The 13,554-nt window shown below is 39.5% G+C and overlaps 1 protein-coding gene across 16 annotated transcripts in view; it reads right to left on the reverse strand.

The window, feature by feature from the left end:
* Positions 1 to 13,554, reverse strand: part of LOC106974083 (uncharacterized) — a 241,939-nt gene that overhangs the window by 135,603 nt on the left and 92,782 nt on the right. The window contains exon 4 of one of the 16 annotated variants that reach the window (XR_008292695.1): positions 2,009 to 2,099. The exons of 13 other annotated variants lie outside the window; for them this stretch is intronic. The gene's annotated coding sequence lies outside the window, so the exon portion shown is untranslated. Of the gene's footprint in view, positions 1 to 1,411; positions 2,100 to 11,869; positions 13,552 to 13,554 lie in introns of those variants that run through there. 2 more of the 16 variants (XR_003415137.2, XR_008292694.1) reach the window with 2 other exon arrangements.

The raw sequence follows: 13,554 nt of genomic DNA on the forward strand, positions 1-13,554 counted from the left end.
TTAGTGCCAGTTGGGATAAAAGGACACTTAAAGCATGGGCTTGAAGCTTACAGAACACAGTAAATGCTTTGAATCCATGACCAAGAAGTTATGCAGTTTCTCCTACAAAATATATACTGGTTCAACAAAAATGAACTATTAGGCCCTCATCAAAATAAGAAGTTTCTGCACAGTGAAGGAAACAATCAGCAAAACTAAAAGGCAACCGACAGAATGGGAGAAGATACTTGCAAACAACATATCAGATAAAGGGTTAGTATCCAAAATCTATAAAGAACTTGTCAAACTCAACACCCATAAAAACAAATAATCCAGGGAAGGAATGGGCAAAAGACATGAATAGACACTTCTCCAAAGAAGACATCCAGATGGCCAACTGACACATGAAAAAATGCTCCACATCACTCATCATCAGGGAAATACAAATCAAACCCACAATGAGATACCACCTCACACCTGTTAGTATGGCTCACATTAACAACTCAGGCAACAACACATGTTGGCGACGACGTGGAGAAAAAGGATCTCTCTTGCACTGCTAGTGGGAATGCAAGCTGGTGCAGCCACTCTGGAAAACAGTATGGAGGTTCCTCAAAAAATTAAAAATAGAACTACCTACCCCTATGACACAGCAATTGTACTACCAGGTATCTATCCAAGGGATGCAGGTGTGCTGTTTCAAAGGGGCACATGCACCCCCATGTTTATAGCAGCACTACAACAATAGCCAAAGCATGGAAGGAGCCCAAATGCCCATCGATGGATGAATGGATAAAGAAGATGTGGTATGTATAGACAATGGAGTCTTACTCGACAATCAAGAAGAGTGAAATCTTGCCACTTGCAACTACGTGGATGGAACTGGAGGGTATGATGCTAAGTGAAATTAGTCAGAGAAAGATAAATATCATATGACTTCACTCACATGAGGACTTTAAGAGACAAAACAGATCAACCTAAGGGAAGGGGAGCAAAAATAATATAAAAACAGGGAGGGGGACAAAACAGAAGAGACTCATAAATATGGAGAACAAACGGAGGGTTACAGGAGGGGTTGTGGGAGGGGGGATGGGCTAAGTGGGGAAGGGGCATTAAGGCATCTACTCCTGAAATCATTGTGGCACTAGATGCTAACTAACTTGGATGTAAATTAAAAAAATAAATTAAATTTAAAAAACAAAAACTAGGGGCGCCTGGGTGGCTCAGTCGGTTGAGCGTCCGACTTCGGCTCAGGTCATGATCTCGCGGTCCGTGAGTTCGAGCCCCGCGTCGGGCTCTGTGCTGACAGCTCGGAGCCCGGAGCCTGATTCGGATTCTGTGTCTCCCTCTCTCTCTCTGACCCTCCCCCGTTCATGCTCTGTCTCTCTCTGTCTCAAAAATAAATAAACGTTAAAAAAAAATTAAAAAAAAAAACTAAAAACAAACAAACTGGTTCAGGAATCAAGGGTGAAAATGGCAGTGGCTCTTGTCACTTATTTACTTACTAGCTCACTCATAACATGTCCATTGCCCATTCCTGAAACCTGGAGCTCTGCTAGTTTGGAGGTCTTGCTTCCGAGCAGAATTCTTTCACCAGAATGATAATAATTCCACTGCACTGGAAGTTGTGACAACCATTTGGCCATTTGGAACCCTCATGCCACTGAACCAGCAGGCAGAGAAGGGAGTTACTATCCTGGCTACTTGACCCTGGACACCGGGGACACTGGATTCTCCTTCACGGGGTGGGCAAAGTCTGGAAACCAGGTTTCACCCAGGGCCTCTTGGGACTTCCATGTCCAGTAAGAAGAAATTGCAGGAAAACTCAAGCAACAACCTCAACGCAGAACCACTGACAACTCAGAAAGTTTGGCGATGAAGGTTTGGGTCATCCCACTGGGTAAAATATCTTAACCTGCTCAGTTCAGGTAAAGGAAAAACACACACTGACTGGTGGAAGAAGAAAGTTACAGGACTGTGGCAGCTGGTGCCTTTCTTACTTGTGTGTACATATTAACTAATTTCTTACCTCTTCTCCTTTCCCTTAACTTGATACAAGGCCTGCTGGTGATAGTTAGCTTGCCAATTTTGTGTTTTGGTAACAGCGTATTCAGATAGATCTGTGATGGAATTGAAAGAATAATTAACAGCAGCTGGAAATGCATAGTATCACTGTTGGGACTTTGTGGGTCCCTGCTCTGGGGAAAAAGTGAAAAACTCTTGGTACAAAAAGATAACTGTGGCTCATTAGGAAGATGTATGGAGTTGTTTCAGATGTTGTAAGCAAGTTCAAAAATATATGCAAGGTGCATATAAATTGTATCAATGAGTAAATGTACTTTCTCAGCTTCAAGCCCATTCTTCTAAACTCTGTTGGGGGGCGGGGGGGCAGAGCACCTGGGTGGCTCAGTTGGTTGAGCATCTGACTCTTGATCCCGGCTCATGATCTCATGGTTTGTGAGTTTGAGCCCTGCATCAGGCTCTGTACTGACAGTGTGGAGCCTGTTTGGGATTCTCTCTCTTCCTTTCTCTCTGCCCCTCCCCTTCTCACTCACACATTCTCTCTCTCAAAATAAATAAATAAACTTAAAAAAATTGTTTTCAATCTGTTGGGACTCTGCAGACCACATTTATATCTTGCCCACTGGCTCCACATTAGGGTCTGCCAATCAGGGCACAGGAGGGTGACCAAAGGTTGAAGGAAGAAGAAGGGACACACTCCTGTCATCGTCACGCAGGCGATGTCCCCTGACTCTGCTTGTAGCGATTTGTTCCAACAGCAGCAGTCCATTCACAGACCCAAGCTCATCTTGTCCCTTCAGAGATCCCAGCACCCGTCGGCACCTCGTCTTTGGAGATGTGGTTCCAGCCCGCTGGCGCCTTCTATGAGCTCAGAGACACTGGTATGGTCAAGCAGCCTGTCTTCCTCAAGGCCTCCTCAGTTCTTAGGGTCCCATCTGCTAGTACGTAAGTTCTCACGATATCACCCATGTCCCTTTGTTCCCCCAGCCCAAGACGCGGTAACTGCTTCTTGATGTGGCTGCCTCTGTGAAAACAGCGTCCACCCCTCCGAATTTTCATCTCACTGATACTAGTTAGCAGTCGTTGTGTCGACTCTCTGTTAAAATAACTGGTGTGGTTTCTGTTTCCTGACTGTCCCCTGACTGATCTTGTGGACAAAACGACTTTGGACTTGGGGGAGATGAGAAATCCTGGGTGCACAGTGCACGAGCTATATAACTCAGTAAAGTCATCAGTCCAAGTGTTAGTTCCCTTATGTATAAAAATGAGATCATAGTATTGCTAAAGCTGTGACGATTAAGTAATAAAATTCAAGCAAAACAGGTTTATTCATGAAAACCACAGTGCAGATGTACAGAAACAAAACAACACTTTGATTATAGAAGTCAGCTTAGCTCTAAAACACCGATTTCCATTGATAGTGGAAATAACTTGCCGGCCGACATGACTGCTTCTGAGTCAATCCCATCACTCTTCCTTTTTCAAGGATTCTTTCCTTCTGTCTTCTTTCGAGGTCTGTCTGTTTGGCTCCCGGACTGTTGTGAAGCTTAGGCAAAATATGGCACCGGGCCAGCGCATCACATCCTGTCCTCACGGGCTCCTTGGGGGTTTTGGTCTGCCTTGCTTTCGGTGTTATTCTGTCCGTGGTCCTCGCTGTGGAATTCTGGCTAGTTCTCTCCATCTGGATGACTCTCAGCCAATTGGGCCACCTGTGCCCCCAGTGACCCCAGACACACACATGCCAGCCGACAGCCCAATTCAGGACCCTCTCAGTCTCGGCTCTGCTCCCTGGGGTCTCCCATGCTCACCAGGCCCTCTGCAACCTGGCCTGGGGCTCTGGACAGTCAGATGGCTTGAACCCACTGCCTCCTCATCCCCTAATGTCCCAGAAGTGTCTGGGCCTCCCTCCCCAGGTCCTCTTCCTGGACGGATCTCCAGACGCCGTGGCTTTGTAGAAAGCCATGCTCTTTCTAAGAGAAAGGATTTATTTTCACTGCAAACCAAGCTGTATTATTTGAATTTTCTGCCACAAGTGGATGGTTTCCATTTTATTTTTAAAATGGCACAGAGATAATCTGGGCCATAGATCGTGACTCATTTTTGCATTCTTACAATATTTTCTTCTGAAACTGAGTAAACGCTTGACTGATGTGGAGAGGGGCACATTAAAAACTTTCCACAGCATGTGCAGATCCTAAAGCGCCTGGTGACACGTCCCGTGTCCCATTCTGTAGTGACTCATCTTAGCCGCTGGCCCACACAAAGCCAGGCAGCCTCAGCACCAGGAAGGACAGGCACCCGGTTTGGGAAAAGCAGAGCAATTCTCTGCTTCAGTAATTGTGGCTTTCAGTCACACAAGGAATATTGCAGGTTTATGCTAGATGAGGCTTGCTTCCAATTTATTATACATTATTCTACAAAGCATTACTCATTATTCCACATTTGTGTGAAAGATAATGTCGTTAGTAGGCAAGAAGCAGAATGTGGCTAGGGAGTTTACCAAAAAGAATGGATTCAAAACCATGCTTACTGATTATGATCCTTATTGGAGCAGGGACAGAAAAAGAACTGGTTATGTATTAGCAAAAATCAAATTGTGATTTAAAGGCAGTAATTTAGTTAACCGAATGTATGCCTGTGATTAAAATGCAATATTGCTGTGATTATAATGCAATCAGCAAATTATTAAGCTGCAATCAAAATGTAAACAAGTCCTATGTGTCTGCCAGAAGTCTCCTCAGCTCATTATTTTTAACTCAATCTGTAAACTAGTTTTTAGTAAATAGACGCTTTCATATTTCTCCGCTGTCACATTCCATTTTTTTCTTTTAATTTGTTAACTGGAAGAAAATACCAGAGGGATGTTCTCAAAGAATGTAGTATATCTTTCCAAGTATAATTTTTAAAAGTATACAGATCAGGGCTTATCAGTCTTATTGTACAAAATTCAATTTGTTTAAAAAAAACGAAACATCTTGCTTGCCTGTTTATGACACAAAAAAAGTAAGCAACATGTTAATGAATGATAAGCTTCACACTATTTTCATGATTGGTAAATTAGTTTACAAATTAAGTTAAAAGGTCACAGTACCTTGAGTATATAAATGTACTCAATGCCAGCCATGGATTCGATCACACTTTGAAAATATTTTAATGCAGGTAATTATTAGATGTTAAAATTATAAAATTTTCAAAATGTAACAAAACAGTGCATTTTATTTAAATCATACATGTTGACCTCACCCCCCAGCTTTCTGTGGTTGGCCCACATTCTTTAAAATATTTGACTGATTTTCTGAACCTAAACCATACGAGAAAGAAAGAAACCACCTCTCAAATATTTCATCCGTCGTATCCTAGTACCTGCCCCTAAGAGAAAACCTAAAATATTTTTCACCAACAATCTCCTAATTTTTACTTGAATTTAACATTATAGTGCCTACTGTTTACTATGAACCATCGTCTCCAGACTTCTTTGGATTCCTGTAACATAATCCTCAATGAAGCTTTGTGTTTCATCGGAAAACTCTTGCTAGAAATTCTGACTGTACCTCTAATGTTGCAAGATAGGTGGGCTGGGCTGTCTTCAGGCTGAGACACAAAAGGCTATTTCTTGTAAGCAAAATAGAGTGCCTCAGAATTGTTTTCTTAGACGAGGGTGGGTCCCAGTGGCAATTACCGAGTTTGAGGCTTTGCTTTCAGACAGCCTGCATTGTCAGTCTCTGGGAGTGGAGCAGCCCGGAGGCATCTTCAAACTGACCTGGTTGTTAAAAGGAATTTTAATTTTTCCTTTCTACGTCTTCTGCTTTAAAATAACAAGCGACAAAGTTAAAACAAACAAAAAAAGTAAAATATACTCTTTTCTGACTAATTTTTAAACACTTAAATATAAAATCAGTGTATAAATATTTTTAGGCATTTTTCTTTTTTCTTTTTCCATGCCAAAAATTTTATGAATCTGCTTTTTCCATGTTTGCCTTTTAATTTACAATAACATTCTGTGGTTTACTTATTCATTCTATAATTACTAAACATTTGAGTTGTTTTTAGTTGTTATTAACACATTATACAACAAGCTATCTTCATACAAATATTCCCACCTTTGAAATAAGTGAATAAAATGAATTGTGCAATCCATAAAACCAAAAAAAAAATATTTAATCACAACAGTAAAGACAGAACTCATTGAATTTTAAGAACACACTACATACAAACAAGGAATATGTTCTGGGCAATGTTCTAAGTGACTTACACATATTAACTTTTAATCCTGCAAACAATGTCATAGAAGCAAGATCGTTGTCATCATTACAGTGGTTACATTTTATAGATAAGGAAACTGAAGCACAGAAAAGTAAAGCCACTTGCTCAAGGTCACACAGATAATACACGAAAGAGCTAATATTCCAACCCAGGCTGACTGGAGTCAGAGCACATTCTCGCAACCATTACACTACACTGCCTCTCTAATGACTGTAAAAATAGAGGATCCAAAAGTAAGGAAGACTGGATTGAGATAGTGGACTGAAAACAAAATGATAGTAGACACACACACACACACACACACACACACACACACACACCGCCGCAGGAGGCGTCAGCAGTTGGCCTAGTCTAGAGCTTTAACCCCGGAACATGTCCTATGAAGAGAGTGAACTAACTCCCTGTGGATGGTTCCATGTAGGGAGTAAATACCTGAGAAATAAGGAAGCATTGAACCATCATAACAACCATAAAAGAGAAAGAAAGAAAAAAGAAGCCTCTATACAGAATGGGAACCACCCAGCCAGGTAAAGATGGCTTTACCTGGTCCTTTGGGTTCCCTGTCCTGCCTGACTGTGTCATGCCCATGACCTTAACAAACATGAGCCTGTCATCCACACAGCTCTGCCACCTTACTGACCTGCCTGGAGTCAGCTCTCTCACTCAAGGGAAAAGCCAGTGGGAAAATGGACCTAAAAATTGCAGAAAAACTCACACCAGCAACTTGCAGGAGGAGGGAGAGAATCACCAGATGGAACAATTGATCCTTAAAAGTCTAAAGTGATTCAAGACAGAAAGTAACTTAGAAAAAAAATTAATTAGGGGCACCTGGATGGCTCAGTTGGTTGAACTTCCAACTTCGGCTAGGTTAGGATCTTGCAGTGGTGAGATCGAGCCCTTGTGCCAGACCCCGTGCTGGGTGTGGAGCCTGCTTAAGATTCTCTCTCTCCTCTCCTTCTTCTTTTGCCCCTCCCCTCACTCACTCCCTCCCTCAAAAAAATTAAATTAAATTAAAAAAAGAAGAAGAATATCTCTCCCAGCTAAAGAGAGGCATCAGACCTTGAGTTTACATGCCTAGTCCAATATGAAATGGGAAAGCATTCAAAGACCATGACCTATATGCATCCTGATGAAATAAAAGAACCCAAAAGACAAATAAAGTACCTAATAGCTACCATTATGATGGAAGACGGGGGAACAAGGATCAGATGGCATCTGGCAATTAGATTGCTACTAGCAATTGGTAATTAGATTGCTTTAAATAATGAACATTATCTTCAAAGTTCTGAGGGAAAAATGCCAAGTTTCTCCACTGGAAAGGTACAATGTTTCCTTTTCCATATTCTATTAAAAGCCAGTCACTACATCCGGCCCACTTCTCCTGGAGAAAGAAGTATCAATGAATGCACGGACAAATGTTAAAAGTAACCACAGTGAAGATAAATATTTTGACAGAGATGCATTGAGACTACACAAATATTCTGTTTCTTCTGAAAGGTTGAGGCTAGGATTTCAGCTCTGCTTAAAATACAGCCATCATGTACTGGCTCGGCATGTGCCCACACCAAGATGGCAGCATACATTCTCCTCTCTTCTTCATACCTATGATCAGAGGCCCCTCCACAGCCCTATATAAACTAACACACACCACCCTGAATCCTCTGACCACTGTCACTTTTCTTTTTAGCACTAGCTGACCTTCTATTGTAATTACCTATTGTAACCACCACAATGTAGATTCCATGAGAAAGGGATTTTTGTTTATGTCTTTCATTGCTTTATAGAGTGCCTACATAGAATCTGAAAATTGTTTGCTGAATGGAAAACTAAATATTAATATTATTTGGAACCAAAGGACTCTAACATTGTAATTTATATTTACATTAAATAATATTTCTTGTCTTTTTGAAATTCACCTGTTATTCAGTCAACATTTAATTGAATACCTACTATATGCAGGAGTTTCATAGAGGGAGAAGTAAAAAATCGTGATGGATAAAACAACACTTTCTTTTTCTTATTATTGTTTATAAATGCACAGATCTTCACAATGTTATTTGAGATAAAGGTCATAATGGACACATTTCCAAATGCTATTGGCACAAAAGAAAAATAATTAGTAAGTCTACCTGCGTAAGTCAAAAATGGAGTTACCACCTTAGTTTGGACTGAAAGAATGAACTAGCCACTTAGAGAAGAGAGCTGAGTGTATTTTAAATGGAGCAAGAAACCTATAAATAGTCATACATAAGCATGCAGTCTTGAAAGAAGTCAGTGAATAATTGCTATGAAGGGAACCAGAGCCAATTTCATGGGTGAGCAACCTGTGCAGCTGTACATGGCCCTGTTCTCAGAAGGACCTAGTGTTTGCCTAATTTTCTGTGGGCACTTGTTTGTAATTCTTAATAATTTTATCTTTGAACTTGTGCTTTGTAAGTGAAGTGCAATGGGATGTTGAAGCAGGCACATGAGCAGAGGAGATCTGAGTTATTCCCTGACCCACTGGCAGATAGCATTCACAGTGCCTCATGAGCACAGAATTCCATGGTCCCATTACAAGTGAAAGTTCAGCAAAACTCAAAGTTAAGTACAAGAAAAGAATGGTTAAGTCTACCACTCAGTAAGTTGAGGCACTGACAACCCAGAGAGGCCATGCTTTTCATCTGAGCCAGAACTTCTAGAACACAGAAACTTCTAGAAGCCAGAACTTCTAGAACACAGAAAGAAGGTATGCTATGAAAAACAATGACCAAGAAAACCTATCATACCTTACTTAATGAGTTCTTCCCTGTATCAGCTGAAGATGATGACATTGAAAGGAAGGGAAAGATAGGGCAACCCACAGTTCCTTTTCCTCCCTGTCCTTTGTCACTCATCAGTAAGCCAAGGCAGAAAGCCTTGGTGGAATGTACAAGTATCAAGAAGCAAATGAAAACAGCTGGTTTGTTTTCTATGGTGTTTCTGTTCTTCTCATAAGAATGAAGCGCATATGTATATGCACAAGCCGTGAAATACAAATTGTGTAACTTCAGTGATTTTGCATATGAGTTTGATACTTTCCTATCTGCATTTTAAACTGGCACCATACCACATAAAGGGGAAGGGTAAGAATCATGCTAATAATTACAAATGTTAGGGACAGAAAACTTATTTGAAGAAATAATGGCTGAAAATGTTAATAACTTGGGGAAGGAAACAGACATTTAGCTCTAAGAAGCATAGAGAGTTCCAAAGTGGGAAAAGTTATAAGTGCCTACCTAAGGAAACAAGAAGAATATCAAATGAACAACTGATTTTACACCTCAAGCAACTCAAAAAAGAAGAAAAAATGAAGCCCAAAGTTAGTAGATGGAAGAGAATAACAAGATCAGAGTGGAAATTAAACTAGAGACTCAAAAGACAAGATTGAAAAGATAGATGAAACAAAGAATTAGTTCTTTGAAACATAAACAAAACTGACAAACGCTTAGCGAGACTCACCAAGAGAAAAAGAGAGAAGGCTCAAATAAGTAAAATCAAAAATTAAATAGAAAGAACCATAACTGGGGCACCTGGGTGGCGCAGTCGGTTAAGCGTCCGACTTCAGCCAGGTCACGACCTCGCGGCCCGTGAGTTCGAGCCCCGCGTCAGGCTCTGGGCTGATGGCTCAGAGCCTGGAGCCTGTTTCCGATTCTGTGTCTCCCTCTCTCTCTGCCCCTCCCCCGTTCATGCTCTGTCTCTCTCTGTCCCAAAAATAAATAAACGTTGAAAAAAAAATTTTTAAAAAAGAAAGAACCATAACTGATACCACAGAAATACAAAGGATCATAAGAGGGTACTACGAACAACATATGCCAATTGGACAACCTTGAAGAAATGGATGAATTCCAAGAAACATACAACCTTCCAAGACTGAATCATGAAGAAATAGAAAGTCTGAACAGACCAATAACTAGTAAGGAGATTGAGTCAGTAATCAAAAACCTCTCAACAAACAAGTTTCCAGGACTCGATGGCCTCACTGGTGAATTCTAACAAATATTCAAAGAGGAATTAATACCAATCCTTCTCAAACTTTTCCAAAAAATAGAAGAGGAGGGAACTCTCCCAAACTCATTTCATGATGCCAGCATTACCTTTATACCAAAATCAGTCAAGGGCACCGCAAAAGGAATATTACAGGCTAATACCCTTGATAAACATAGATACAAAAATCCTCAACAAAATTTTACCAAAATAAATTCAACAATACAGGAGCGCCTGGGTGGTTCAGTCAGTAAAGCGTCCGACTTTGGCTCAGGTCATATCTCTCCATTCTTGAGTTCGAGCCCTGCAACAGGCTCCACACTGACTGCTCAGAGCCTGGAGCCTGCTTCGGATTCTGTGTCTCCCTCTCTCACTGCTCCTTCCCTGCTTGTGTTCTCTCTCTCTCTGTCTCTCAAAAATAAATAAACATTAAAAAAAGTTAAAAAAAAAAAAAAAAGATCTCACACCATGGCCAAAGTGGAATTTATCCCAGGGATGCAAGAGTAGTTCAACATTCACAAATCAATATGATCTGCCACATTAACAGAATGAAAGATAAAAAATGCATGACATTCTCTATAAATGCAAAAAAAGCATCTGACAAACTTCAATATCCACTTAGGATAAAAACTATCAACAAAGGAGGTATTGAGGGAATGTACCTCAACATTGAAGGCCATACATGACAAGTTAACTTCACACTAAATGATGAGAGCTGAAAGCCTTTTTTCTGACATCAAGGATGTCTACTCTGGCCACTTTATTCAACATAATATTGGAAGTCCTAGCCACAGCAATCAGGCAAGAAAAAGAAATAAAATGCATCGGAATGGGGAAAGAAGTAAAACCATCACTACTTGTGATGACACAATCTTACATACAGAAAATCCTAAAGATTCTACCAAGAAACTGTTAAAACTAATAGATAGATAAGGATAAAATGTCACAGGATAAAAAGTCAATATACAGAAATCTGTTGCATTTCTATACACTAATAACAAACTATCAGAAAGAGAAATTAAGAAAACTTTCATTTATAATTGCATGAAAAAGAATAAAATACTTAGAAATATATTTAACAAAAGTGAAAGACCTATACCCTGACAACTGTAAGACACTGCTGAAAGAAATTAAAGAAGACATAAATAGATGCACAGATATTCATGCTCATGGATTGGAAGAATTCATATTTTTTAAATGTCCATATGCCCAAAGCATTTTACAGATTCAATGCAATTCCTATCAAAATTCCAATGGCATTGTTCATAGACATAGAACAAACATCCCTAAAATTTGTGTGGAACCAAAAGATCTTGAATAGCCAAAGCAAACCTGAAAAAGAAAAACAAAGCTGGAGATATTACACTGCCTGATTTCAAACTATACTGCAAATCTATAGTAATCAAAACAGTATGGTATTGGTACAAAAATAGATATATAGATCAATTGAACAGAATAAAGCAGTCAGAAATAAACTCACACAGGTATGGGTCAATTAACTTATGACAAAAGAAATATACAAAAGAAAGAATATACAATGGAGAAGAGACAGACTTTTCAAAAATGGTGTTGAGAACAGTGGACAGCCACATTCAAAAGAATGAAAATCAGATCAGTATCTTACACCACACACAAAAAATTAACTCAAAGTGAATTAAAGACTTGCATATAAGACCTGAAACCATAAAACTTCTGGAAGAAAACATAGGATGTAACTTCTTGACACTGATCTTGGTAGTGAGTTTTTGGATTTGACTTCAAACACAAAAGCAACAAAAGCAAAAACAAAGTGGGACTACATCAAAATAAAAAGCTTCTGCCCAGCAAAGGAAACAATCAACAATATAGAAGGTCAACCTTTTGAATGGAGGCAAGTATTTGCAAATCATATATCTGATCCTTAATTTCCCAAATATGTAAAGAACTTACACAACTCAATAGCAAAAAAATCCAATTAAAAAACAGGCAGATGATCTGAATAGACATGTTGGCAGATGGCCAACAAGTACATGAGAAAATGCTCAACATCATTTTTGATGTTTTGATGTTTCTCATCAGAGAAATGCAAATCAAAACCTCAATGAGATATCACCACACACTTCTTAGAATGGCTATGATGAAAAAAAGAAGAAATAACAAGTGTTGGTGAGAATGTGGAGAAAAGGGAATTCTTGTCTACCATTACTGGGAATGTAAATTGGGTGCAGCGACTATAGAAAACGGTGTGGAGGTTCCTCAAAAAATTAGAAATAGAACTACCACATCATCCAGCAATTCCACTTCTGGTTATTCATCCAAAGAAAATGAAAACATTAATTTGAAATATATATGTGGCCCTATGTTCATTGTAGCATTATTTTCAGTAGTTGTTTCAGTTGGAAACAACCTAAATGCTCACCAAAGGATGAATGGATAAAGATGATGTCACACACGCATGCACACACTACAATATTATTCAGCCATAAAAAAGAATGAAATCTTGTCATTTGTAACCATACTGACGGACCTTGAGGGCATTATGCTAAGTGCAAGAAGTCAGAGAAAGAAATACTGTATGATCTCTCTTATATGTGGAATCTAAACAACAACAACAAACCAAGCTCATAGATACACAGAACATATTGGTGGTTGCCAGAGGTGGGGGTGGGAGAAATAGGTAAAGGGAGCCAAAAGTTACAAACTTTCATTAGTAACATATATTAGTCATGGGGAGAAAATGTAAAGCATGGTGACTATTACTATTATTTTTTTTGAGAGAGAGAGAGAAAGAATCCCAAGCAGGCTCTGCACAAACAGCGTGGAGCCTGATGTGGGGCCCAAACTTACAAACCTCGAGATCATGACCTGAGCTGAACTCAAGAGTCTGACGCTTAACCAACTGAGCCACTCAGGCACCCCGGCATGGTGACTATTCTTAATAACACTGTATTGCATATATGAAAGTTGGTAAGAGAGTATATCTTAAATGTCCTTGTCATAAGAAAAAAAATCTTTTGTAAGTATGTATGGTGACGGATGTTAACTAAACTTATCGGGGTCATCATTTGACGATATATACAAATATTGCATCATTATATTATACACTTGAAACTAATATACTGTTACATGTCAATTATACCTCAATAAAAGTTTTTCGAATTTTCTTTATTAGAAAAATATTAAGTGTCCAAAAAATAGCAAGTCCAGAAATAGGTGGAAGAAGGAAGAGAAAAAAAATTTTATGTTTAGTACCTTTAATGACACTCTCATGCTATTTACCTGTGCTCTCATTGTGCACGGGACCTT

The sequence above is a fragment of the Acinonyx jubatus genome, chromosome F2 (genome assembly GCF_027475565.1).
Source record: "Acinonyx jubatus isolate Ajub_Pintada_27869175 chromosome F2, VMU_Ajub_asm_v1.0, whole genome shotgun sequence".
In the NCBI taxonomy this organism is placed as follows: Eukaryota; Metazoa; Chordata; class Mammalia; order Carnivora; family Felidae; genus Acinonyx; species Acinonyx jubatus.